Source organism: Bos taurus, chromosome 19 (assembly GCF_002263795.3).
Source record: "Bos taurus isolate L1 Dominette 01449 registration number 42190680 breed Hereford chromosome 19, ARS-UCD2.0, whole genome shotgun sequence".
Classification (NCBI taxonomy): Eukaryota; Metazoa; Chordata; class Mammalia; order Artiodactyla; family Bovidae; genus Bos; species Bos taurus.
The window spans coordinates 59,147,082-59,171,494 of record NC_037346.1 but is presented as its reverse complement, the minus strand read 5'-3'; the positions used below and the strand labels follow the sequence as shown (position 1 = coordinate 59,171,494).

Below are 24,413 nucleotides of genomic sequence, written 5' to 3'. Positions count from 1 at the left end.
TCTTACCAATATGCCACACCGCCTTTCAGCCTTCTCTCTTAATGGCATTTCACATACACATTTATTTTCACTGGGTCTGTTCTGTGCATGCTCAGTCATGTCTGACTCTTTGCAACCCTATAGATTATAGCCAGCCAGGCTCCTCTGTCCATGGGATTCTCCAGGCGAGGATACTGGAGTGGGTTGCCATTTCCTCCTCCAGGGGCTCTTCCCAGTCCAGGGACTGAACCCACATCTCTTGCATCTCCTGCACCAGCAGGTGGATTCTTTACCACTGCACCACCTAGGAAGCATTATTTTCATTATTATTATTTTTAATTGAGATGGTCTATCTGCCAGCCTCCAGGTTTGTTTGTTGTTTTGGCCATGCCACACAGCTCGCAGGATCTTATTTCCCCAATCAGGGATCAAATGCACACCCCATGCATTGGAAGGCGAAGTCTTAACCGCTGGACCACCAGGGGAATCTCGAAAGGTAAGTCAACGCAAGTGTTTTAAGATTTGAAGAGTTATCCTTCCTAGCTCAATGAGCTTCCCTGATGGCTCAGTTGGTAAAGAATCCGCCTGTAATGCAAGAGACCTGGGTTTGATCCCAGGGTTGGGAAGATTCCCTGGAGGAGGGAATGGCAACCCACTCCAGTATTCTTGCCTGGAGAATCCCATGGATAGAAGAGCCTGGCAGGCTACAGTCCATGGGGTCGCAGAGTTGGACATGACTGAGCGACTAAGCAAAGCACACATAGCTCAATAAATGAAACAGACCATAAGCAAGAAATCTAGGAAGCCCCTAGAGATGATCTAGGGACTCCATATGAGGAAGTGTTGTACATTGGGTTAAATATCGGAGGGATAACATAGGTATTTATTGTATGGGAAAAGCTCTAAGGCCACTTCCAAATGATGCCCACCAAGGCTGCACAGATGCAGGGGCGCCGGCACTGAAACCTGAACACTGAACCGAAAAACGTGTCCTGAAAACTGACAGAAGTTTCTGGAGTCCAAAATGCAATCGGGCCCCAGATCACTGGTGCGGATTGAAGTTATGTGCAGAGCAGAATGAAGCTACTGTTTTATTTTTCTTGCATGTGGGTCCCAGCATCGTAATAACGGCTTTCAGGGGCTACTTAGCTTGAAATATGAAGCCACAAAGGCCAAGAGTAGGTAAAATCTGGACAATTCCATCCACGTCACTGTTTCCCCCTGGCTTCCTCATCTCCCTGTGGAGACGGGAATTTGGAGAACGGACCTCGAGAGCCAAGAGGGCTGAGGCTCACAGGAGAGTCTTCCAAATGCCGATTCGGCGAATTTTAACTTCTTCGGCTGTAAACCTTTCAATACCTCAAAATAAATCCTTCAATTTTATATGCTATTTCGGCCTCTGCAGCTGTAGATTTACGCGGCGTGCCGAGGCTGAGCCAAGAGAAGTGCATGTAAACGACGTGACAGCGAGGCCAGGATGTCACCCAGCCTCGCGCGGCAGGGGGGCGCTCTCAGAACTGTCCAAATGCCATGCTCAGCCCCCTCGTTAACTAGCTGCTAAAGCAGCCAGTCTTCTGCCGAGGATGTGTGTCTCCAGCTGCTGGCCCACGGCTGGAGAGAGGCAGGAAGCTGTCCACTTCCTCACCCCTGGCCCGGATCTGAGACTCGCCGCAGGCCTGCCCACCCGAGTGCCAAGCTATGTGTCTCGGGTGCTACCAGACAGCGGAGCTCTGCAGTATACTGCGCTTCAGGAGCCAGCTAAAATCACTGAGAAATTGTAAGACATGTCAGCCAGACAGACAGACAGTAGGTTTTGACAAGACCAGGAAAAAGACAATAATAGACCTATCACTAGAATTACTTGGAGAACTAGAGAATGAATTAATTAGGGGCTTCCCTGGCAGTCCGGCAGTTGAGACGCCACCTTCCAATGCAGGGGGCGCAGGTTTGATCCTTGGTTGGGGAACTAAGATTCCCCAGGCCTCGCTGGACAAAAAACCAAAATGTGAGACAGAAGCAATACTGTAACAAATTCAATAAAGACTTTAAAAGTGGTCTACATTAAGAAAAAAGTCTTTTTAAAAACAAGAATAAGTGAACTAGTATTTCCAAGCGTTACTGTGAGTCAGGCTCTTTGCTTTTAGTAGTCTTCTTATAAACATTTTAGTTAATCCTCACAACGTGAGAACAAATACACAGCATCAGTTTTTATAGGAGAAGAGGCTACGGGTCCGAGGTGTGAAATCCCTTACCGAAAAGCGCCCCAGGTACTGTATCCACTTGAGGAATACACCTGTCTCCTACATCCTCAACATTATATGAGCCGCTCAAAGTAGAATGACAAGTCACTCAGAAATAGCAGCCTGTAAACAGCAAAGAGGAGACTGTTCTTTAGCTAAAACGATTGGGAGAGACCCAAGTTGTTACTCTTGAAAACTGTGCCGGCTCTGTCGTCATAACTTCAGCCGTACAGGATAAGATTAGAGTTTGTTAACGGTGGCTGAGGTCATGACTTTTTAATGAAGTTTTCATTTTTATCACAGCTGTACATGCGTGAGTTCTACCTCTGGCCAAGATGGAAGTAAAAGGAACCCTATTGATCCTCTCACCAGAAACGGATTTGTTTTTTAATTGGGACAAAGATCCCAGAGAGGGTGGTTCTGGAGACACTGGACGTCAGCCAATGAGGGACAAGGAACCCTGAGAGGAGAGAACTGACAAGCTGAGTCCTACCGCTTACCTCACTGACTGTTGGGAGGGAATTTAGGGAAACCAGGTGGAGCTCAGACATCCCCTTGAATGGCTACTGCTGCTGCTGCTGCTGCTAAGTCGCTTCAGTCGTGTGCAACTCTGTGCGACCCCATAGACGGCAGCCCATCAGGCTCCACCATCCCTGGGATTCTCCAGGCAAGAACACTGGAGTGGGTTGCCATTTCCTCCTCCAATGCAGCAAAGTGAAAAGTGAAAGTGAAGTCACTCAGTCGTGTCTGACTCTTCGAGACCCCATGGACTGCAGCCTACCAGGCTCCTCCGTCCATGGGATTTTCCAGGCAAGAGTACTGGAGTGGGGTGCCATCCCCTTGAATGGAGGAGATAGAAATGGTTGTCTGAAAAGGCCAAGGCAACTGGAGCTTGCAGGACAGAGTCTTAGCAGGAACAGAGATGCACAGAGCTGAGAGCTGCAGAGATGGGACGTGTGCAGTGCATACGTTTGAGAACACTACCTGAGGCTGAGGGAAAAAACGCCTGCAAGGGAACACTGTCTAGAGCTCACCCAGGTCCCACCAGCCAGAAGGAAAACCTCATAGTTCTCAAGTCATCAGGTTGAGTAGAAAGGGTGAAGTCGACCCTGAGCTAAATGCTACTCTGGTCTTGCCTAAGCATGATCCCAGAGGATCAAACTGTCTCCAAAAGCCTGCGTCTGAGAATGTTTTTCTTGTATTATCTCTTGGGTGATTTCTTTTTCTTATAATGTTACATTAGTTTCTGCTGTACAGCAAAGTGAGTCAGTTATACGTAAATATGCCTTCCTTTACCTCTTCCTTTCCATATGGTCATCACAGGATATACTTCCCTGTGCTGCACAGTAGGGCCTTGTTGTTTATCCATCCCATACGACAGGCTGTGTCCGCTAACCCCAAGCCCTCATTCCACCCCTCCCTACCCCAGCCAGCCTGGCCACCACCAGTGTGCTCCCTACGTCAGGAGTCTGCTTCTGCTTCATAGACGGGTTCATCTGTACCATGTTTAGATTCCAGATGTAAGTGATACCATATGTATTGGATAACTTCTTTTCCTCAGAATATCTCCAGATCACAACAGTTTTCTGAGACTGAATCTACTGCCTGGATGTACCTGCTGAGAATCAGTCACCACAACAGAGGCCCAGCAACTCCTTACCCCACGTTCCCATGCAGAGCGTAACCACTACCCTTGGCACCCAGTTCTGTTTGGTCTTCTCCAGAAAGTAACCCCCTGCTTCCAATTAGGGGAGAGGTAGGAATAAGGTGATAGAAGGTCGGGAGCAAATTTTTACTTTTCACACCTTATCCTTCCCTCCCGTGCTCCCTGCTGCCTTCCTTAGGGCTGAGTACCTGAAACTTACTATGTTTCATTAGTATAAATGAACTTATTTTTTTTTTAATTATTTCCTCGGCTGAGTTGGGTCATAGTTCATAGTTGCAGCGTGTGGGATCTTTGAGCTTTTAGTTTCAGCTGGCAGGATCTAGTTCCCTGACCAAGGGATGGAACCAAGGACCCCTACACTGTGAGCCCACAGTCTTAGCCAAGGGACCACCAAGGAAGTCTTTAAATTCACTTAGTTTTAATTAATATCTTCATCCACAGGGATGTGATTTTCAAATTCCTACCAACTCAAGTCATTCACCAAACTAGCATTCAAGTCTCATTATCTAACCTCTAACAATCCCTAATTATTTCCAGTACATTGTGTTCTCTAGGAGAAGGCAATGGCACCCCGCTCCAGTACTGTTGCCTGGAAAATCCCATGGATGGAGGAGCCTGGTGGGCTGCAGTCCATGGGGTCTCGAAGAGTCGGACACGACTGAGCAACTTCACTTTCACTTTTCACTTTCATGCATTGGAGAAGGAAATGGCAACCCACTCCAGTGCTCTTGCCTGGAGAATCCCAGGGACGGGGGAGCCTGGTGGGCTGCCGTCTATGGGGTCGCACAGAGTCGGACACGACTGAAGTGACTTAGCATAGCATAGCATTGTGTTCTCTTTCCTACCTTTTTAACCTCAAACTTTCATTGAAATTATTTTACTGCCACATGAGGTATTTTAAAAGAAGTACATCTATGCTGTATTACACTATTCAAACCATGTTCAAACAGTGTTTAGCCAGAAGTTCAAGTGAATTCTTCCTAAACTGCACACTAACTGCATTCTGAAATCTGCTGGCCTAGGCTCATACCACTGTTTATCTGTTTATTATCTCATTCTACTGATCTGGAGCCTAAGACTTAAAATGATTAAATAAGTTTTTCAAGGTCACAAGATTATACTTACATCTCAGTGGTTTTATGAGTATTAAATAAGATAAATCACTTATCATAGTTATTATCTTATGATCAAGTAACAAAAAAAGTTTTCTCATGATGAAACACCTGGTTCTTATTGATTCTGCAACTTCTGCATTCAGTAGAGGCAAGCCTGCAGGGAAAGTGAAAAAGACGAAAAGACACTTGAAGGAAGGAGACGCACCATGCGCAACCAGGGAATCATGACATTTGTCTGATTCCTGTGTTGTTGTTGTTAATATTTGTAAGTAGCCGTGAAACTAAAATACATTGGGAGATCAATGATGAACCAGTCATTCTTTCAGTAGGATAGGAATAATTTCTTCTAATGTGAGAAAAATAAGTATAAAACTTTCAGTCATTCTTTGGCCAAATATCTTCAGAATATCTTTAGAGTATCATAATGCTACATTCGGAGAAGGCAGTGGCACCCCACTCCAGTACTCTTGCCTGGAAAATCCCATGGATGGAGGAGCCTGGTGGGCTGCAGTCCATGGGGTCGCTAAGAGTCGGGAACGACTGAGCGACTTCACTTTCACTTTTCACTTTCCTGCATTGGAGAAGGAAATGGCAACCCACTCCAGTGTTCCTGCCTGGAGAATCCCAGGGACGGGGGAGCCTGTTGGGCTGCAGTGCATGGGGTTGCACAGAGTCGGACACGACTGAAGCGACTTAGCGGCAGCAGCAGCAGCAGCAATGCTACATTTGGGCTACAGGTGGCCCAGGTGGTAAAGAATCTGTCTGCCAAACAGGAGACACAAGTTCAATCCCTGGGTTGGGAAAATCCCCTGGAGAAGGAAATGGCAACCCACTCCAGTATTCCTGCCTGGAGAATCCCATGAACAGGGGAGCCTGGTGTCCTGCAGTCCACGGGCTCTTAAAGAATCAGACATGACTTAGTGACTAAACAACAACACAATAACAATGTGTATTTTACTATATTTTAAAAAATCCCTTAATCTTTTATTTTTCTATCTTTTTTTGGTGGTGGTGGTCTTGTTTATTTCCAAGTAACTGGTAAAGTTTCTGCCTGAGGTCATCAAGGGAGGATTCACTAGTACCAGACTAGACTTCTACAATAAACAACTAGAAAACTGGGCAAAATGTGTGAAATGATGGTCTTCAGACACTGGGAAACACATGTTACAGAACTTCATCCCTACAGGAAGAGAAACAAATGAGGTGAGACTTGGCTCACTCTGGCTTTCTGCCTACACGCAGTTTCTGATTATGGTTTGGGGAGGGGGAAACACAGGAACACAGTGGCCTCCGTGATCTGAAAAGACAGAGATCAGGGTTCAGAGACCATTTTCTTGGGCTCCAAAATCACTATGGATGGTGACTGCAGCCATGAAATTAGAACATGCTTGCTCCTTGGAAGAAAAGCTATGACAAACCTAGACAGTGTATTAAAAATGAGAGACGTCACTTTGACGACAAAGGTCCATATAATCAAAGCTATGGCTTTCCAGTAGTCGTGTACGGATGTGAGAGATGGATCATAAAGAAGGCTGACTGCTGAAGAATTGTCCCTTTTGAGCTCTGGTTCTGGAGAAGACTCTCGAGAGTCCCTTGGAGTCCCTTGGAGCAAGGAGATCAAACCAGTCAATCCTAAAGGAAATCAACTTTGAATATTCATTGGAAGGACTGATGCTGAAGGCTCCAATACTTTGGCCATCTGATGCGAAGACCCAACTCACTGGAAAAGATCCTGATGATAGGAAAGATTGAGAGTAGGAGGAGAAGTGGGTAACAGAGGATGAGATGGTTGGATGGCATCACTGACTCATTGGACATGAGTTTGAGCAAACTCCAGGAGATAGTGAAGGACAGGGAAGCCTGGCGTGCTTCAGTTTATGGGGTCGCAAAGAATTGGACACGACTTAGCTACTGAATAACAAAGCACAAACATGGTCATGCTAAAGAATCTTAACCACCAGCACAGAATGCCAAAGGCCTCTGATTACTCTATTTATTGGCATCTTCTTTTCTAAAAGACTCTGATTGCAAGTTACTGCTGTTTGCTGAAACCATTTGTTTCTACTCAAAGTTGACTCTTTTTTGATTGCAGATAGAGAAAATATCCCAGAATATCTCTCTCTGCTGCAAGATCACTTAAGGACGGAGAGCAAAAATCATTGTCATTATAACAGTAGGAGTCTGCAGAAAGTTTGGTATCAAATTACTTGAGACATCTGTTATAGGAAATGATGTGCTATTTTTGAAAATGGTATGTGAAGCTGCAGCCTGAGTGCTAATCAGTCTAAACATTTTCTTTAGCTATGAATTCCATTTAAAGGAAAGGTTTTTTTCTTAAGGCCATGGATCATTAACATTTCAATACACGAAGCCTAGATCTGGCAACTTCAAGAAATTTTTCAGAAGGCAGGCACACAACCCAAGGGACTATCTTAATTAGCTGCATCAGCCCAATTAATTTGTGGTATATTTCAAGCTGAAACAAAGGCCCAGGAATGAGTCTTGCTGTCCTAACCTCATCATAAAACTTCTACGAAGCCTCTCCCTCAAGCATTGCAGGGAAGAAAGACAATGGATGGAGCTGAGCCTCCAGGGTCTTGGCAGCCAAGAAAGAAGCAGAGGGGAGACTCTGCCAGAGCTCATATCAGTGTGGAAAATCACACCACAGCTAGCTGCAGCGAGGAATTCTTGAGAATGGAAGGAGCAGACAGCAAAACATCTGATAAAAGCAAAAATTTTAAATTGTCCTGAGGATGCGTTTTATCGTCTGAATCAACAGGTCTCTGAAACGCAGAACCTCCTCGGAGACCTTCACTGGCTTCCCAACTGTCTGCAGCTCCTTTTCCCTGAGCAAGTCCTGAGCGCTGAAGGCGCCGCTGGATCCTGGGAGGGCCCTCCGGGAGCACTTCCCCAACTGCCCAGGACCCAAATTGCTTCTGTCCCACTTCCTCCAGCCGATTAGATCCCCTGACTGTGGCCACCAGTTCGAATCAGGCCTGCACTTGCTCTACCCGATACTCTAATCTGAATTGTTTCTACTGTGTTATAAAATCAATGTAATGGAGAATAGATGAAAAAAAAAAAATAGATGGCGTTTTTAGAAGGATGCTGAGAACAACTTCAGCCTCAACACCCATAAAAATCCCCACAAGTCTATTTCTGATTCAGAAATTCCATCAGTGCAGGTTTACTTCTATGGGTCAAAGCAGAATATACTGCCATGCAAAGAGTATGTCGACAGATAATTAAATCATCATTAGTCATCAACCACTTATAGTGAACTTTCCCGTTCTAAATGTTTCCAAGGCAACAGAGGTCCTAAGGCTTTATACATGAGAAGGTGAAAATATAAACCAATGCACCAACCAAGTGGAAGGAAGACAAGCAGGAATAAGGAAACGGGGAGGTCAGGCTCTGAAGACCTTGGGAAGAGACGCTCATAAAGAAAACTAAATGGGGAACAAGCAGTTGTCCAAGGCCTGGTTTGGGCTTCCCAGGTGGCACTAGAGGGGTGCAAGAGACAGAGACTGGAGTTCTTTCTCTGGGTCAGGAAGACACCCTGGAGGAGGGCACGGCACCCACTCCAGTGTTCTTGCCTGGAGAATCCGATGGACAGAGGAGCCTGGCAGGCTGCAGCCCATAGAGTCGCAAAGAGTCAGACCTGACTGAAAGGACTGAGCATCCACACACCACAAGGCCTAGCTTACCTATCCTACAGTGATGCAAATTACCCTGCCGCACGGGATGGTCCCATCGCCTGTCCTTCTAGAGCAGCAGTCCCCAAACTTTTTGGCACCAGGGGCCAGTTTCGTGGAAGATAATTTTTCCACAGACTGAGTGGCGGGAGGTTTCAGAATGATCAAGCACACTACACTCACTGTAGTTTATTTCTATTATTATCATATCAACTACAGCTCAGATCCTCAGGCATTAGATCCGGTGGGGGGGGGGCGGGGGTTTGAGGATCCCTGTTCTAGAGGAACAAAAGCCCAAAATGACCCTTCCCTTAACCATTGATATTTTCAGGAAATTACTGAGTAAAGTCAGTAAATAGTCATAGTCCCTGAAGAACAGGAAAACACATGGCTTTAGCCCATGGTGTCAGGCAGATACTGGATGATTACCAGCCCAGTGGTTAGAGAAAGTGTTCCCATCCGGGAAGTCTGGATTGGGCTTGACAGATCTCCCTGGTTTCATCTAGGAGTCTATGATAAACAATGCATGATCTATGGCAGAAGAGCCTCAGGGTGGAAAAAGCGATGTGTCATTTCCAAACCAATAAATGAGACAGCTCTACACCTGAACTGGGATGACTACAGATGCTTGGTTTTACTCTCAATGAATTCCCAGTCTGGCAAGAATAACGTGGAAGAAGTGATTCAGAAATGCTCATGAAGAAGGATCAGCGCTGATGAACTGATGCTTTCAAACTGGTGTTGGAGAAGACTCTTGAGAGTCCCTTGGACTGCAAGGAGATCCAACCAGTCCATCCTAAAGGAGATCAGTCCTGGGTGTTCATTGGAAGGACTGATGTTGAAGCTGAAACTCAAGTACTTTGGCCACCTGATGTGAAGAGCTGACTCATTTGAAAAGATCCTGATGCTGGGAAAGATTGAGGGTGGGAGGAGAAGGGGATGACATAGGATGAGATGGTTGGATGGCATCACCAACTCAATGGACATGAGTTAGATCAAGCTTTGGAAGATAGTGGACAGGGAGGCCTGGTGTGCTGCAGTCCATGGGGTCGCAAAGAGTCAGAAACAACTTACCAACTGAATAAGAACCAAGATAGAATGCTAGATGAATCTGGAAGAGGGTCCCACACCTACTCCAGGGAAGGCTTCCCAGGGCAGGTTACATCTGGGCAAAGGCTTGGAAGAGGAGGGGTTGGGTAGGTCCAGGGGAGAGGGGATTCTCTGCAGAGGGGGCAAGAGTAAAGTGCAGGCAAGGCGTGGGTAGCTGAGCAGAGCCTGGAGTGCGTAGAGGGTGAGACGGGCGGGGACGAAGGCCAGAGAGGCAGCGGCCAGGCCCCAGGGTCCTCCTTACACGCCACACTAAGGAATTCACGGAAACAGACATCCATGCTGATGTGCGTGCCTGCTAAGTCGCTTCAGTTGTGTCGGACTCCTTGCGACCCCATGGACTGTAGCCCCACAGGCTCCTCTGTCCATGGCATTCTCCAGACAAGAAGACTGGAGTGGGTTGCCATTTCCACCCCAGGGGGACCTTCCTGACCCAGGCACTGAACTCGGGTCTCCTTCATTGCAGGCAGGTTCTTTACCACTGAGCCACCTGGGAAGTATTTGTATGTATATCCCCCACCTTATTCCAGAAAGGGTTTAAAGAGGCTGTTGCTCAAAACTTTGGGTTATATTATCAACGCAATTGAGTGTAATTGAAGGATTTTAAGCAGCGAATGACATGCTTAGGCATGCATTTAAGAAACATTACTCAGGCAACACAGAAAACAAATTGAAAGGGGTAACAGGAAAAGGGGTAGGACTTCAGGCAGTTAAGGAACAATAGAGACAATTATAATAATCCCGGAGTGGGGGGTGGGGGTGAATAACTAAGGTCTCAAGAAACACAGTGGCCCCAGAATGGCGAGGACTGAGTACTTCTGAGATGCACTCAAGTCTGGGCAGGATAATTTCTAAGCTCGTGGGCCTGATGATGCTTAACACTCTGGGACCAAACTGGGCAGAAAGAAATTGCTCAGGAAATATGTCTTGATAAAGAATTTGAATCAGGGAAACAAGTTATCAAGACAATTTGTCTGATATGAGAAAGCATTAATGGTGTAGAAACAGACAGTTCCAAGTACTTCGAGTTTACTTTGAATTTCCATTGGAACCATCTGCCCAGTTTCTTTTAAGCAGAGCCTTATTTCTTTCAAAAGACAGACGTCTGGTATTGCCCAAATCTCCTAACTGCGCCTGAAACGACTTTTTTGGTGCATTTTTCAAAGTTGCTGCTGTTGCTAGCAGCCCCTGAAGGAAGAAAAATTTATCTCACTGTCATGTCTAGTTCCCACAGGCAGAAACTGGGGGAGGTGTTTGGGGTTTTTTTTGTTTGTTTTTTATATAAGAAAAAAGTTCTGCGCAGTTAAAACAAACACCTCACACAAAAAGTTAACAACCCGATAACTTAAATTATACATTGTGAGTGAAAATGTCCAGCATAGAACCTGGAATATGGTTCTCAGTCAGTATTCATTGGAACTGAAATCACTTTTTAAGAAGAATCTTAAAAATGATCAATTTAAAGAACTGATGAATACCAAATCTCCTAAAGTTCTCTATAACCTTGGGTTGGCTAAAAAGTTCATTTGAGTTTTCCCATAATATGTTATGGAAAAACCCGAAGGAACTTTTTAAACTAACTCAGTAGAATCTGGCCTATAAGGAAATAAATTAGGGTGAAGGACAGGTGAGAATGTATTAGTTAAAAAGAAAGAAAAGTATGTTTTTTTTTTTTCTGGATAACATGATAATTAACATGATGATCTACATAAAAATGACTCACAATCAAAAAAAGAAAAAATAAATAACAGGTTCAAAGAAAATAGAGTTTTAAATAAATACACAGGGTTAATAATTGTTCTAGATACACTGACAGTAACAACTGGGAGAAAGGTGACATCACTGGTAATCTGTCTTTTCGTCACCTAGTTTTCTCTCTTCTGAATCAATATATGAAAGACACATCCTGTTGAGTTTAGAAGTCATTCACTTATTTAATTCTGGACTCATTCATATGACAAATATTACTGAGTGTGACTACTGCTTGGCTTCTGGGGTCAGCACTGGGTCCCTGCCACCATGTCATGTCTCTCCTCCAGTTTCCAATGACATGTTCCTCATCTGAATTTCAGATTTCACCAGAACGGCCTTTTGTAAATTATATTTATTTATCTGCTGTGCTGCATCGTAGTTATGCACGTGGGATCTTCGATCTTGGCTGAACCCTGCAGGATCCAGTTCCCTGCCCCGCAACCGGATCTGCACTGGGAGCGCAGAGTCTGAGCCACCGGACCACCGAGGGAGTCTGCAGAGTAGCCGTCAGTGTCCACGCCTCTGCCCTCTCCTTGTTCGTCGTAATGTATGTATTCTCCGAGACGGCAGAGGCTGCCTCTGTGCCTCTCCTCTTTTCTCCCTGAGTTCTCACCAGAATGGTCTGTAACAGGCTTAGTCAAGTCATACTGCCACCGAATGAAATGCCCCATGAACGTCATTATTTCAAGAATTAGGAGCAGCTTAAATTATAAACATGTACACAAAGTAACTAAGACTTCATGACTTATTTGCATGTCACTGGCTCAGACAAAACTTTACGTCATACTGGTTCAGACAGAACTGCTGTCTGCACTCTTAGTAAGTATAATACCTCACACTTATCTACTTTGGGTCCAATTCACTCTGTATTCAATTCCAGGATGTCTCACGTAAAGGGATCACAGTTGGTGGACAGCTGGTTTTTCTCTACCTGTAAGGAGAGGGATGACTACATTGATAAAAGCATTTTCATTTTTTAAAAAAGTATGAGAATCTATTGGATAGCACAGGGAGCTCAACTCTCAAGGCTCTGTGTTGACCTAAATGGGAAGAAAAGCTGAAAAAGAAGGCATATAGGCATACATACGGCTGATTCACGTCTCTCTGCAGCAGAAAATAACACGACATGGTAAAGCAGCTGTGTGTGTGTGTGTGTGTGTGTGTGTGTGTGTGTGTGTGTGTGTACGTGTGTGCTCAGTCACTCAGTCATGTCCACCTGATTGCAATCCCACAGACTGTAGCCCACCAGGCTACTCTGTCCATGGAATTTTCCAGGCAAGAATACTGGAGCAGGTTGCCATTTCCTTCTCGAGCAGATTCCTCTGACTCAGGGATCGAACACACGTCTCTTGCATCTCCTGCACTGGCAAGTGAATTCCTTATGACTGAGCCACCTGGGAAGCCCCAAACAATTGTACTCCAATAAAAATTCTTTTTAAAAGTATTAATAAGGTTTGAGTTGTCTTCATAGAAGAAGAATCTTCTGAAGCAGAAAATATACTAAAAAATAAGACCCATGCCCAAATCATGGGGAAAAGCTAAGTGAAAGGAGAACGGGGCTGAGTCCCTGGGAATAATTCAGAGAACATGTGTGATGAACAAGACACCTGGCATCCAGTCCCACTCTCTCCACCAGTTAACTGCTCGGCTTAAGCAAGTCCCTTAACCTCCCAAGTTTCTATTCCCTCCTCTATTTAAAAAAACAAAAAACAAAAAACAAGGATTAGATTAGATAGCTTTTAAAGATTTTTTTCCTAGTTCTAAAATTCTACAGTTCTTAATACCTGCAGACTTTCTTTCACATACTCTGACTCCTAGAAACCCCACCTTCTTTTAATAAATTCTATTTACTTGCAGGTGGTTGGACTATTAAGAAAAGCAAATTGTTTAAATAATGTCTGACTTTTTGACTGGCTTGACTCTCCTAACGGGCCATATATATAACTTTTTTTTTTCCGGGTAGTGATTTTTCAGGTACATCAATCAAGTAGCCAGTATTTATTGCATGGAGCTAATTAACTTTCAAAATGACATTTTCATTTGTAACACGGGGTTGAGATTTGAACTCAGATCTCATCAATGGAAAGCAGCTGCACTAATAACCCAAGCCCCCTAATTCTGCCAGCTTACCCTCACCATAAATGTGTGATTAATCGCAGGTTTAAGGGAGTTCTCAGTTACTGTGAAAACAAATCATTACCAGAAACTGGCATTCCCAATTTATTTTATTTATTTTATTTTTATTTTTATGACTTAGACCCCATTCTCCATATTTTCCATATGTTTGGGGTCCTTTTCATCCATTCAGCACCTCGCAGAGAGCTCAGCTCACCCCTATCTCCTATTGGGTCATGACGAACAAGAGAATTTTGCTGTTTTCACTTTTCAGTTTCAAAGGTGGTAGAAACATGAGTACTCTCGAAGAAGAGGTGAGCGAACCGTGTGGGACAGAGTGAAGGCAAAGACGCTCAAGAGGGGTCCATGAAGTGAATGCAGCATTTCCCTCCCCTGTGAGATACAGGGACGTGCCCACTGAGGAACCGGAGAGCTGGCAGAGGGCTCTGAGAGTGGCTTAAGTGTGTGCTCAGTCACTTCAGTCACGTCCGACTCTGCGATCCCATGGACTGCAGCCCTCCAGGCTCCTCTGTCCATGGGATGGGTTGCCATGCCCTCCACCAGGGGATCTTCCTGACGCAGATATCGAACCCACGTCTCTTGTGTCTCCTGCATTGGCAGGTGGATTCTTTACTACTACGTAACCTGGGAAGCCCCTGAGAGTGGCTTATCTGTACCTTTTCCCCTATAATAGGAGAAAATTATATAAGGAAATCTAAACAATTTAACCTCTTGGCTCTTGTTTGTTGACAGGAATGAGAGTAACTTGACCAGGTTTGGAGAGCATTTGAGGGATATTGTGATTAAATTGACTTTGGGGACACCCAGCTGCAAGTCAAGACATGGAGTCCAAAGCAGTGACAACTGCCACAAGAATCAAATGGAAAGAGACACACCCTCCAAAGATGCCAGGGACGAAGACAACATTCTGTACAGATAAATACAAGCCTGAATCTGCAGTCACTGGGGGCAGCCTCTGTTAGTGGCCCCTAATGTTCTACTGAGCTGCCTCTCAAATCTGCGACCTCAGGTAGAACAGCATTTCTGTTGAGTACTAGCGGGAATTAACTTATTTGACAAGAGTTAACAAGACTCTCCCGGCCGCTGCCCCTGACCTCGGACTCGGGGTAGCTCCTCTTGGCCGTTCCTGTGCCGTCGCAGTCTGGTACTCTCGGCTGCCGCCCCTGACCTCGGACGTGGGGTAACTCCTCTTGGCCGCCGCCCTTCGGGCATGGGGTCCTCCCGGCTTCTGCCCCTGACCTCGGACGTGGGGTGGCTCCTCTCGGCTGCGCTTTGGGGCGCCCGCCGCAGCTGCAGCCAGGGGCAGCGGGCGGGAGGAGCTACCCCACGCCCCTAAGCCTGAGGCCAGGGGCGGCAGCCAGGAGGAGCAACCCTACGCCCGAGGCCAGGGGCGGTGGCCGGGAGGACCAACCCCACATCCAAGGAGCCCTGGCTGCGCAGGCGCAGGAGGGCCTAGAGGAGCTATCCCACATTGAATGCCAGAAGGGCGGCGGTGAGGAGATACCCCTCGTCCAAGGTAAGGAGCAATGGCTGCGCTTTGCTGGAACAGCGGTGAAGAGATACCCCACGCCCAAGGTAAGAGAAACCCAAGTAAGACGGTAGGTGTTGCAAGAGGGCATCAGAGGGCAAACACACTGAAACTATACTCACAGAAAACTAGTCAATCTAATCACACTAGGACCACAGCCTTGTCTAACTCAATGAAACTAAGCCATGCCTGTGGGGCCACCCAAGATGGGCGGGTCATGGTGGAGAGATCTGACAGAATGTGGTCCACTGGAAAGGGAATGGCAAACCATTTCAGTATTCTTGCCTTGAGAACCCCATGAACAGTATGAAAAGGCAAAGTGATAGGATACTGAAAGAGAAACTCCCCAGGTCAGTAGGTGCCCAATATGCTACTAGAGATCAATGGAGAAATAACTCCAGAAAGAATTAAGGGATGGAGCCAAAGCAAAAACAATACCCAGCCATGGATGTGACTAGTGATAGAAGCAAGGTCTGATGCTGTAAAGAGCAATATTGCATAGGAATCTGGAATGTCAGGTCTGTGAATCAAGGCAAATTGGAAGTGGTCAAACACGAGATGGCAAGAGTGAATGTCGACATTCTAGGAATCACCAAACTAAAATGGACTGGAATGGGTGCATTTAACTCAGATGACCATTATATCTACTACTGCGGGCAGGAATCCCTCAGAAAAAATGGAGTGGCCATCATGGTCAACAAAAGAGTCCGAAATGCAGTACACGGATGCAATCTCAAAAACGACAGAATGATCTCTATTCGTTTCCAAGGCAAACCATTCAATATCACAGTAATCCAAGTCTATGCCCCAACCAGTAATGCTGAAGAAGCTGAAGTTGAACGGTTCTATGAAGACCTACAAGACCTTTTAGAACTAACACCCAAAAAAGATGTCCTTTTTATTATAGGGGACTGGAATGCAAAAGTAGGAAGTCAAGAAACACCTGGAGTAACAGGCAAATCTGGCCTTGGAATACGAAATGAAGCAGGGCAAAGACTGATGGAGTTTTGCCAAGAAAATGCACTGGTCATAGCAAACACCCTCTTCCAACAACACAAGAGAAGACTCTACACATGGACATCACCAGATGGTCAACACCGAAATCAGATTGATTATATTCTTTGCAGCCAAAAATGGAGAAGCTCTATACAGTCAGCAAAAACAAGACCAGGAGCTGACTGTGGCTCAGACCATGAACTCCTTATTGCCAAATTCAGACTTAAATTGAAGAAAGTAGGGAAAACCACTAGACCATTCAGGTATGACCTAAATCAAATCCCTTATGCTTATACAGTGGAAGTGAGAAATAGATTTAAGGGCCTAGATCTGATAGATAGAGTGCCTGATGAACTATGGAATGAGGTTCATGACATTGTACAGGAGACAGGGATCAAGACCATCCCCAGGGAAAAGAAATGCAAAAAAGCAAAATGGCTGTCTGGGGAGGCCTTACAAATAGCTGTGAAAAGAAGGGAAGTGAAAAGCAAAGGAGAAAAGGAAAGATATAAGCATCTGAATGCAGAGATAAGAAAGCCTTCCTCAGTGATCAATGCAACGAGATAGAGGAAAACAACAGAATGGGAAAGACTAGGGATCTCTTCAAGATAATCAGAGATACCAAAGATGAGCTCGATAAAGGACAGAAATGGTATGGACCTAACAGAAGCAGAAGATATTAAGAAGAGATGGCAAGAATACACAGAAGAACTGTACAAAAAAGATCTTCACGACCCAGATAATCACGATGGTGTGATCACTGACCTAGAGCCAGACATCCTGGAATGTGAAGTCAAGTGGGCCTTAGAAAGCATCACTACGAACAAAGCTAGTGGAGGTGATGGAATTCCAGTGGAGCTATTCCAAATCCTGAAAGATGATGCTGTGAAAGTGCTGCACTCAATATGCCAGCAAATTTGAAAACTCAGCAGTGGCCACAGGACTGGAAAAGGTCAGTTTTCATTCCAATCCCAAACAAAGGCAATGCCAAAGAATGCTCAAACAATTGCACCCATCTCACACGCTAGTAAAGTAATGCCAAAATTCTCCAAGCCAGGCTTCAGCAATATGTGAACCGTGAACTTCCAGATGTTCAAGCTGGTTTTAGAAAAGGCAGAGGAACCAGAGATCAAATTGCCAACATCCGCTGGATCATGGAAAAAGCAAGAGAGTTCCAGAGAAACATCTATTTCTGCTTTATTGACTATGCCAAAGCCTTTGACTGTGTGGATCACAATAAACTGTGGAAAATTCTTCAAGAGATGGGAATACCAGAACACCTGACCTGCCTCTTGAGAAACCTATATGCAGGTCAGGAAGCAACAGTTAGAACTGGACATGGAACAACAGACTGGTTCCAAATAGGAAAAGGAGTTCGTCAAGACTGTATATTGTCACCCTGCTTATTTAACTTATATGCAGAGTACATCATGAGAAACGCTGGGCTGGAAGAAACACAAGCTGGAATCAAGATTGCTGGGAGAAATATCAATAACCTCAGATATGCAGATGACACTACCCTTAGGGCAGAAAGTGAAGAGGAACTCAAAAGCCTCTTGATGAAAGTCAAAGTGGAGAGTGAAAAAGTGGGCTTAAAGCTCAATATTCAGAAAACGAAGATCATGGCATCTGGTCCCATCACTTCATGGGAAATAGACGGGTAAACAGTGGAAACAGTGTCAGACTTTATTTTTTTGGGCTCCAAAATCAGTGCAGATGGTGACTGCAGCCATGAAATTAAAAGACACTTACTCCTTGGAAGGAAAGTTATGACCAACCTAGATAGCATATTCAAAAGCAGAGGCATTACTTTGCCAACAAAGGTCCATCTAGTCAAGGCTATGGTTTTTCCTATGGTCATGTATGGATGTGAGAGTTGGACTGTGAAGAAGGCTGAGCACCAAAGAATTGATGCTTTTGAACTGTGGTGTTGGAGAAGACTCTTGAGAGTCCCTTGGACTGCAAGGAGATCCAACCAGTCCATTCTGAAGGAGATCAGCCCTGGGATTTCTTTGGAAGGAATGATACTAAAGCTGAAACTCTAGTACTTTGGCCACCTCATGCAAAGAGTTGACTCATTGGAAAAGACTCTGATGCTGGGAGGGATTGGGGGCAGGGGGAGAAGGGGACAACAGAGGATGAAGATGGCTGGATGGCATCACTGACTCGATGGACGTGAGTCTGAGTGAACTCCGGGAGTTGGTGATGGACAGGGAGGCCTGGTGTGCTGCGATTCATGGGGTCGCAAAGAGTCAGACACGACTGAGTGACTGATCTGATCTGAACAAGACTCTCCAGCAAGATCATGTAGGCTGGCTAGTGAGAGAGAGAGAGAGAGAGAGAGAGAGAGAGAGAGAGAGAGAGAGAGAGAGTGTGTGTGTGTGTGTGTGTGTGTGTGTGTGTGTGTGTGTGTGTGTAACGTCTTACACTTCAAGATCTTCAAGATCATTCAACTTCATGAGGACATTTCGGTGAGTATACAAATTGCCTCCATTCCGTAACTTGTGGACCTCTCTCCTAAGATCAGTGGGTGTTGTAAAGGAATGGATGTTGTAAAGGAAGTTCCTGCTCTTGCTGAAGTATTTACGTCTCACGTGAGGGTTTTCTCCTCCCACTTGCCTCGCCTTTCTCCAGACAGTGACATCCAAAGTCGGTTCTATAGAATCAGTAAGATGGATTGATTGCAAAAGGAAGTTTGAGGTTAAACAGGCTGGAGGTTAAAGAATGAAACAAGATAGTTTCATTACCAGATATCATGGTGGCCAATGGAGCATGTGCTTGCATGAACATTCCACTGGCTGACGTCACCTCAGGACGCCTCTCTCTGGCTGACGCCGCCTCAGGATGCCCCTCACTGGCTGACGCCGCCTCAGGACGCCCCTCACTGGCTGACGCCGCCTCAGGACGCCTCTCACTGGCTGACGCCGCCTCAGGACGCCTCTCACTGGCTGACGCCGCCTCAGGACGCCTCTCACTGGCTGACGCCGCCTCAGGACGCCTCTCACTGGCTGACGCCGCCTCAGGACGCCTCTCACTGGCTGTCTCTGTTTTGTGCTGCAGCCACTCCCCTGTTTCTCACTTCCTCCTCCTCTGGGTCGAGCCTCAATTTCCTCCTCCTCCTGTGAATATGTTTCTTATGCTAAATGATGCAGCCGTCCAACCCCCAGCCCTGCTTCAGAGGCTCTGGTCCACCTTAGCCTGGCCCCAAACTCATCTAGGATGTTCTAGGAAATAAAATTGGTTTTATTTGCTCATTTACAGATGTGACAGTTGGACCATAAAGAAGGCTGAGCACCAAAAAATTAATGTTTTCAAATTGTGGTGCTGGAGAAGATTCTTAAGAGTCCCTTGGACTGCAAAGGAGATCAAACCAGTCCATCCTAAAGGGAATCAACTCTGAATATTCACTGGAATGACTGATGCTGAAACTCCCATACTTTGGTTACCTGATGGGAAGAGCTGACTCATTGGAAAAGACCCTGATGCTGCAAAAGATTGAAGGCAGGAGAAGGGGATGACAGAGGATGAGACAGTTGGATGACATCACTAACTCGGGAGATAGTGAAGGACAGGGAAGCGTGGAGTGCTGCAGTCCATGGGGTTAGCAGAGAGTCAGACAAGACTGAGTGACTGAACAACAAGAACTAACTCTTAAGACATATCATGCTTCCCCACCAATCTCTGCAAGTAAAGAAGACAGGGAATGTCATTTCCCCATACGAATTCTATAAGCATCTTCAAGAAGCAGAATTATCCCCAGCTAGGGTATTTTGTTCTAATTTCTTTTTTTTTAATTTACTCCATTTTACTTATAATTGCATTTCAACTTAATACTCTTGGGTCACTACATTCATTCCTCGTATCAAAAATAGTATTCCAAACCTGGTTAACAAAGCATGCTTTTAAGACTTTCAGAATACAACTTTCAGGATGATTAAATTTGTGTACATTTATTCTTTTTTAATATTTACTTAATATTGGCGTGTATTTGATTTATAGTGTTGTGTTAGTTTCAGGTGTACAGTAAAGCGATTCAGTTACACCTATACATATATTCGTTATTTTTCAGATTCTTTTCCCATGTAGGTTATTACAGAATATTGAGTAGAATTTCCTGTGCTATATATGTTTATTTCTAATAGTATATTTTGTTTGCCACCTACCAAAACTCTCATGAGTTCTCACACTTTGATGTTCTCTCTCTCACACACACCCACACACACCACTCTCCACATATTCTCCTTTAAATCCACACAGCAGTAAACACAGAAACAAATGAACTGGTCAGTTAATCTTGACTCTTCCCTGAGACATGGAAAAAAACATGAAAGAGGAAAAAGAGGAAAAGTCAAAGAAAGCAAGACACAGGAGGTCAAAAAGCGGAAGCAGTGAGGAGGAGAAGGAAAAGGAAAAGTGGCGTAGGTAGTGCGCCATTGGCGTGTGAGCAGAGGCTCAAGGAAGTGGAGGGTGTATGAATCAAAGGGAGAAGGAGTCCTGTCCTGTGAGCTGTCTCCTGCCTTTCGGTGATCATGGGGATAAAATACTGAGACACACACACAGTGAACCTGTATGCTTAGAGACATCACACGGACACACAGGTGGGTTTTCCTTTGGGTGGGAAAGTATTAAAGTGTTAGTTGCGCAGAGTCGTGTCCAACTCTTTGTGACCCCACGGACTGCAGCCCACCAGGCTCCTCTGTCCATGGGGCTCTCCAGGCAAGAATACTGGAGTGGGTTGCCCTTCCCTTCTCCAAGAGATCTTCCTGACCCAGGGAGTGAATCCCAGTCTCCCGCACTGCAGACAGATTCTTTACCGTCTGATCCACCAGGGAAGCCCCCATCAGATGGGAGCTGCCTCCTCCACTTTCCTCCCGCAAAAGATGGCAGCCGGAGGGGAGTAAGCTTATTAGGATTTAAAAAAAAAAAAAAAAGTGGGACTTTCCTGGTGGCCCAGTGGTGAAAAATCCACCTTCCAATGCAGGGGCCAAGGTTCAGTCTCTGGTACAACGCGATCCCTCCTGCCCCAACTAAGACTTGATGCTGCCAAACACAAATATTTAAAAAACACTCATCCCACCAACAACTGACCTTTCTTCTAGACATGAGCTTCCCGTGTATGAAGGCTTTGTAAGAGGTGAGGTGGACTCTATGCACTAATACAGAGGAGCTTCACTCTTGTGCTCTTCCTCCCCTGGTGCCATGAGGACCGCACAGAGGGCCTGCTCAGAGGAGATTCCGAGCACAAAGATCAAGGTCTGCTGGACCAGGCCACTCACCAGCAGGTCTTTCCCTGTAACGTTTCCAGCCTCCAAGCCACCCTTCTGAGGTTTAGCAAAGTAGCCAAAGCTGAGGGTGTTAATACAAACCCAACCTCAGGCCCTCCTGCTGACTGCAGAGCTCTCACGTGGTCCTTCCACCCTGAGTCACCTCCACCCATGAGACCACGGCTTTGGAGGGGGTCATGCCCACAGACACGTCCTTCTCTGTGTGTGACTGATCTCTGCCAACCTTGTGGTGAGACCTTGGATGCCAAATGTAAGCAATTACAGGAGTCCCCATCCTGTGGCTAAAGGCATCTGCTTGTGGAGTGTATTCCCTGGATGCTGTTGGAGATGGGGATAAAGACCACTGGACTCCCCAGGACATCTGGAACAGCGTCCTAGAGCTGGCACTCACCCTGGGGAGGGGCACCCTCCCCTCCTGCCAGTATCTACAACTGCTCTTTCACATGAAGGTCACTGAAACCATTAGTCACCACGAAGAGGCTTCTGGGCCACCCACTATCCATCATTTCTTTAATTGACTGGATACCAGGGCTTCCAGGGAAACAGGGACAAAAAAAAAAAAAAATGACTGAGTAGAAATTAAAAAAAAAAAAACTTGACAAATAGCTTGAAAAATGCTCCCAAATTACACAGTGACCTTTTTCAAGTTCATCCTGAAAATTCTGAAGTATCTATCATGTCCATTTTCTCTTTTCCAATTCCATAGTCCTTCCTTTCATCATCTCCCACTTGCATTCCTGTAAAACATTTGCCAGTGTTTTACTTTCCCCTAATATCTTTGTCTTCCAAATTATCCAGCAATATTTTTTAAAAATTTATTTTATATTGGAGTAAAGATGATTAACAATTCTGTATTAGATTCAGGTATATAGCAAAGTGATTCAGTTAAACATACAGATGTATCTATTCTTTTTCAAACTCTTTGGGATTTAGGTTGTTACACGGTATTGAGCAGAGTTCCCTGCACTCTACAATAGGTCCTTATGGTTGACCAGCTTTGTGAAAGGAACCATCTAATGATGCTTCTGGTCTTCAATGGCACTCTCCTCTATAGCATAACATGCAAAATATTTACATTTTCCCACCCATACTGTGTACATCCATGATGATAATCCACTGTATGTTCCATTACTCCTTCTGGAATGTTATTCCATTTCTTGTATTGGCTAATCCTTCAAAGGCCAACCCATTTGCTCAGCTGCTCTGTAGAGCCTTCCAAAGCCCCTCAGATGGAGCCACTTCTCCCTCAATTCTGGTTTTACCTTTCTTTACACTTACCTCTTTTTTAACATGTGTCCTGTTGTATGCTATTGATATCTTAAGTCAATAGTGTGGCTCCTGTGATATAAAATACTCTCCAGGAGAAGCACAGACAACATTTTTAGGTCTTAGTATAAGACATGACACATAGAAGATGTTCAACAAATATTTGATAAACGTCTGATAAATGAATAAATAAATGAACAAATGACTCGTTCAGCATCACTAATGGAGAGTGCATGTCACACAGATAATGTAAAACAGTGGCTAATCTGCACACAGTTCTGTGCATGTATATACATATGTAGCATGACACAATCCATATAAATACAAATAAAATCCAATACTGTGAGTATACACATGTCACATGCATTTTTTTTCTTTAACTGAAAACTATGTCCTAAAGACTTTATTGAGTCAGGTTTTCCTGTATTTACTTGCCCATTTTTGCTTTCTTTTTGCTTTTCTAATTACTACCTTAAATTGCATAGATCAGATATATCCCATATTTTTTAGCCGTCTTCCCCGGCTGAAAGATGTTTTGTTGTTGTTCTTGTTGTTTAGTGGCTCAGTTGTGTCCATGGCAACCCCATGGACTGTAGCCCACCAGGCTCCTTTGTCCACAGGATTTTGCAGGGAAAAATACTGGAATGGGTTGCCATTTCCTTCTCCAGGGGATCTTCCCAACCCAGGGATTGAACCCACATCTCCTGCCCTGGCAGGCAGATTCTTCACCACTGAGCCACCAGGGAAGCCCTAAAATACTGCACTGGAACTCTCAATCTTTATAAACTTCAAAAGAGGTTAATTAACGTTCTTCTTTCTCAAGGTGATGAACCTAAACCATCCCAGTGATACTACTTCTTATTAGAACTATTTCATTAAAATGACTTCTAGAAATGTAATACCTTCTAACTCCCTTCCTCACGTCCCTTTTCCCCGCGACTGCATTTCTTTTGAAAGGACAACATCAAAAATCAGAACACATAAGTGAAGGAATGTTGTTAAAAGCTCCTTTTAGTCTGAGAGCTGTGGTCGTGTGTAGGTCAGTAAATTCTGTATGAGATGCTGTACATATTCCAATGTTTTCCAAAAGGATACTTAAAACATTCACAAAGGGAATTCTAGAAAACCAAAAAGATGTCTCCCTCCAAAAGTGGTGGGAGCCCCTCTGAATTAAAGCTTCCGACCTCTGAGTACCAGGCTGCCCTTGATTAAAAACAAATGGAACATGAGCTATGGAGCCTAAGCCTACCTGATTTATGGCTTGGAAAATTAAGTTACTATTACTTATGGGGCTTGGAAGCCAAGGCCCAGTGCAAGAGCTAATTGAGAGTGGAGAAGGGGTATATGCCGAAATTGGGAAAATATATTTTAGAGAATGGCTGAGTGAAGACATCAGGGTATGTAATTAAATGGCCTTAAAAAAAAAGTCACACTCCCAACAAGCTCTTATATCAAACAATTGGAATGTGTTGGTTTTATTAACTGGTCTTCTGACATTAGCTCCATCAGACTGGGTACTCCTGAGTGAACTTCACCGTTGACTGACTCTAGTAAACATATTAAAGCCTTCATTACCAGGTGTCTTATAATAATGCAGTATTCGTTTAGGAGAGAATTTTGTGATAGTTCTCCAACAATTAAATACTGT

At 44.9% G+C, this 24,413-nt stretch overlaps 1 long non-coding RNA gene across 6 annotated transcripts in view; it reads right to left on the bottom strand.

The window, feature by feature from the left end:
* Window positions 1-24,413, bottom strand: part of LOC101902884 (uncharacterized) — a 484,977-nt gene that overhangs the window by 312,935 nt on the left and 147,629 nt on the right. Inside the window, exon 7 of one of the 6 annotated variants that reach the window (XR_009491828.1) lies at window positions 11,546-12,485. The exons of the other annotated variants lie outside the window; for them this stretch is intronic. This is a non-coding gene — a long non-coding RNA (uncharacterized lncRNA). Of the gene's footprint in view, window positions 1-11,545; window positions 12,486-24,413 lie in introns of those variants that run through there. 6 annotated transcript variants of the gene reach the window in all.